Source organism: Apium graveolens, chromosome 5 (assembly GCF_009905375.1).
Source record: "Apium graveolens cultivar Ventura chromosome 5, ASM990537v1, whole genome shotgun sequence".
NCBI lineage: Eukaryota > Viridiplantae > Streptophyta > Magnoliopsida > Apiales > Apiaceae > Apium > Apium graveolens.
Genome location: NC_133651.1, coordinates 270,508,104 through 270,513,366, shown reverse-complemented (window position 1 = coordinate 270,513,366; position 5,263 = coordinate 270,508,104).

The window sequence follows — 5,263 nt, the reverse complement described above, 5'->3', positions numbered from 1 at the left end:
AGAACTTCTTCTCTTGCTTATTTCCTCGAAATACCACCTTCTTCTTACTAGCCAAGGTCTGAAGTCTTACTTTCCTATTCTTACAATCAATCTGAACGTTATTTTATGACAACCAATCCATTCCTAGAATAACATCAAATTCTCCCAACTTAAAAGGTATCAAGTTAGCATAGAAATGATATCCTCCTATCTCAATATCACACCTCGGGCACACTCGGTCGACGGAAACTTGATTCTTATTAGCTAACTCTATCATTAATGCTTGTTCTATCAATTTAACTTCGCAATGCAGTTTATCGACAAAACTTTGAGAAATAAATGACCTTGTAGCTCTAGAATCAAATAAAACTTAGCATCTACGGAGTTGACTGGAAGCGTACCTGCAACCACGTCTAAACTCTGAATAGCATCCTTCATAGTCATGTTGAATGTCCTGGCCTTTGGCTGGTCATTCAATCCTTTCCACATTAGCTGCTGGTTCCGTTGTCTGGTAGTCCCTATCAATGTGCCCCATCTTTCCATATTTAAAGCACATTGTCCCTGATTTCTGAGCTATAGTCTGACTTCGACACTCATTAACATAGTGTCCCTTCTGATTGCACTTGTAACACAACACATTAGCCTTACAAATTCTAAAGTGCCTTCTACCACAAAACTTGCAATCTGACGCTGGTGGACGATTGGGCCTCTGCTGATTTAAATTTTGAAAATGATTCTCATTTCCTGGTTGTGGTTTCTTGAATCCCACACTCTTATTATCCTGAAACTCTGGCCTTTTATTGAAACGACCCTGGATACCTTATTGCTGGCCTCCTCATGAGGTTTCTACTTTTCTTTTCTTCCCATCCTTTCCTTTCTGAGACATGTCACTCTTACTTTCAATCACCATCGCTTTCTGAACCACTGCCACATATGAAGTCAATTCAAACATGGCCACCCTATTCTAAATCTAAAATCTCAATCCCTGTTCAAACCTTCTTGCTTTCTTTTCATCTGTATGGACCTGATCTGGCACGAACCTTGCTAGTTCAGTAAAATTAGCCTCGTACTCAGCGACAGTAAGATCTCCCTAGGTCAGGTTCAAGAACTTAATCTCCATTTGATTCTTCATATACCTCATGAAATACTTCTCCAGAAACAGCTCGGTAAACCTTTCCCAAGTTATAAACTCACCTCCTTCCAATGGTCGCATGGATTCCCACCAATAGTTTGCCTCGCCCTTCAGAAAGTAGCTTGCAAAATTGGTCTTCTATTCAGTTCCTGCTCTGACTAATTAAAAAGCCCTTTCCATCTCCTTGATCCATGTATTGGCTTCCACAGGATCAACACTTCCCTTGAACTCAGGTGGCTTCACAGCTTGAAATTGCTTAAAAGTCACTTCAGGTGGTGCTGTTGCTTGCTGCTGCTGTTGCTGCTGCGTAAGATGTAACATCTGTTGTTGCATCAATCCCAACATCTGGACAATCACTGGATCTGTCCGACCCTCGGTACGATCCTCTCCTGAATTATTCCTTCTCTTTTGTGCATTATTCTGGTATGAAAACAAGCAACATATATAATAATATGTCAAGCATTGTGTCAAATATGTAGCAATTCTTTAGCATATCAAAATTCTCAAGCATTAACTCTTCTCAAAATATCATAAACTTGCTACCATATTAACACAAGCAATATGATTATCACATAATCCTGCTTATTATCTCGAGAATAATAACATAAAGAAAATTGACGAAAAATTATCCAAACCTTTTAAACCCTTGCTCAAAATCTCAAATAAACCAACAAACAGTGGATAGGGTTGCAATACAACCTTCCAACCTCTTTTTCAACACTTCTTACCATCCTCAAAACCAACAAAATAGCAAGGCAATGGCATAAATGCCAAGAGCTAAACACAAAATAGGAAACCTAAATAACTTAACTATAACCCAGCCCAATAACCTAAATTTAACCCTATAAGAGCTAAACTAAACGCGCCTATCTTATGTGATCTTCCTATGACTCATCTATGATAATCCTAAGCCTATTTCAGTGACCATAACCTATAGCTCTGGTACCAACCTGTGACGCCCTCCAAACCCGTGGTCTAGATTTGGGGATCACTAGCCAATAAACCATAATAAAATAATCACAGCGGAATAATATAATAAATATGACCCCTTGCATGCAACTGAATCGATCACATGTTATAGTATGGAACATGCACTAATATAAACCAATTGTTATTACAGACCATAAGTCTAATTAGTTTTACAACTTATTCAAATTTTATTACAAACCTCTAGACTAGTTAAGCGTCCCAAACTGTCTACCTGGAAAACATACCAAACTATCTATAAGCACACAACTTCTAGTCAGACCTGGAACTCAAGCTTGCCCTGGCCTAGCTGAAAGAATCAGGATATGAAATATGTATGAGCGAAAGAAATGCTCAGCAAACAGTAAATAGCTTATGATTTGGAACAACAACAACAATATATCTGATGAACAAAACCAAACCACAATACCTGAACAATATCAAAACTGATATATATTTGATAATAAACAACATTTGCATATATATTTTGTTTTGGGATTGGAATCCTTGAACGACGGTGTGTTGCCGCCGGGGATCAGCCGCGGAGCAACACCGGTATGCCGAAGCATATCCAACTAAATAAAAGGTACCCAAGGCACATATCGGCCTAGTAAGGTGTTATATCCTGTATTACACATAGCTCACGCTAGACCGCCGCTACAGCCTCTTACGTAACCATCCAACCCATAAAAAAACATTTAACTATTCTGAACTTAGAATAGTAGAGAAATTGAAAGAATAAAATTCAGAGTCAATATCATTTGAATGATAAGTGAAGATATAAATACTTGCATAATATGATTCAAAATAAACGTCACTTGAACGATAAGTGAAGTTAGGGTACTTGCCTAGTATGCTCGATAACCTCTTACTATAACTCTGTTTATAACTGCTGGCTACTATCTCCGTCTAACACTTGATCGCACTCCTTGCTATTTGATTCTATAAACAAAAGGACTATCTTAACTGACAGAACCAAACTCAATCGACGTAACTATACGTCTTGACATCTACACGATCATTTATAACTAAGCAGGGCATTTTAAAACTGTAAACAGATAGCATGTATATCACGTAACACGTAATCATGGCATTCGTATAACACGTAATCACATATTTCATGTAACACATAAGTCAGATCATTAAAAGATATGTCTCAGTGCATTCAGAATTAAAATCAGGTCAATATTAGCATTTACCGATCAAATACCGACTCAAACTGATACACAAATCAAATGTCATTGCAATATAAATTAAATTAGGACTTAAAAGTATTTTTATTGAAAGCATAATATTTTTCTGAGTCTGTACGCGTTCGTTTCGTATTAAACAGACGAACGATTTAGTTATTATGAATAAAATAAAAAATAAATAGAAATAAATCAATTAATAAAAATATTAATTAAATTTTAAATACCAAAATATAATTTTTAAAAAATTAAAAACAATTTTTAGGAATTATTTGAATTAATTATAAATAATTTACATTTATTTAACTATTTATAAATGAAATTAATTAATTAAATGATTTTAATCAATTAAATAAATTCATAAATAATTAACTAAAATGAATTATAAATAATTAAATTAAATTAGATTTTTGAAAATAATAAAATAAAATAATTTTAGGAATTTAAAATAATTAAGAAAATAATTTTTAGAATTTAAAATAGTAAGTAAATGATTTTTGAAAATAACTAAATAATTCTTTTATAAATAAGAAACTAATTTTGAATTAAAATTTTAAAACAAAAAATGTAAAAACAGATTTTGGAAACAGAAGTGGGGGTGAGGGGATTGAACGGCGGCACAGGGGATGGGAAAATGGCCGGAGCCACGAGGAAGATGACCGGAACGAAGAACTCGTCGCCGGTTTCTGGAAAACTCAGAAATCCGGCCGACGTTTTGCCGGTTTCCGGTGGTCTCGAAACCTTACTAAAAACTACCGATTTTCATAATAAAATGATCCTAATCATTTCCCTAATCTACCAGCAACCTCAGGATAACCACAACAACTCGGAATCATCAGTTCCGATCACAATCACAGCAACCGCCGACGAGCTCAGATAAAAAATCCAGCTAAAGCGTAATTCCCCGATTCCTAAACAAAATTCGACAAATTATATACGAATTTAAAGCTCTGGACGTCTATAATCAGTCTATGTAATCACAATCAACCAATAGATCATCAATTATCTATAAAATCGAAGAACAAAAAAAATGAATAACCAAGAACTCAGCTAACATGATTTTGAAATAAAATGATGCAAATTTATACATTAATCGACTCCTTGAATCACGTTAAAGCTATCTATAACATCAGAATTAATCAAAAACCCTTACAAATCAGAATCGAATTTCAAGATTAAGAACACTAAAAATCGATTTTACACAATACTTCACCTCAGATTCTGAAATTGGTATTAATAGAACGGGCTTGAAACAAGCTTTAAGTTGGTTACAAAAACATCAACAGAGGATCCCTGAATCTCCCAATATCATTGGATTTGTGTTCTTGATAAAATTTTACCCCCAAACTTTGTTCTTGGCTATTTCTATTTTTCTGAAATTTTTATCAAAATAATGAATAAAATAAATAAAGGACTGGTATTTATATTTTATAGAAATTATACCCCAAAATAAATTAAGGGTGTTTTTATCCCCTAATTATAATAATTAGGGTCCCAAAATAATAATTACGGGGAATAATTTTAAAGCGATAAAATATAAAATTAATGTCAAAATTCCCCAAAAATTGCGAATAAATCAAAAATGCAAAAATATTGGATATTTCAGATACAAATATTTTTATAAAAATAAAAATGCATATTTTGTGGGGTTTAACGTCCTAGTGGGGTCCCGATCCGCTGATTTTTGGAAAAACAAAACGATACTAAAATTAATTGAAAAACCCGAATACGCATAAAATACATTCAAAGGCGCATAAAGTGAAATAAAACGAATATCTCGATAGATACACGAATAAATACAAGTCCAAATTGCAGATCGATTCATATCAATGCAGTTTAAACACAAATTAATGAATCAAAAATTTTCTGGCCCGCACAGAAACACACATAACAACTGTAACATTTAATATCATGGCAATAATCACTTTAAATTTATAAAACACATAATATTTATTCATTTAACATATTATATTCACATAATTTCCCCGGATATTAA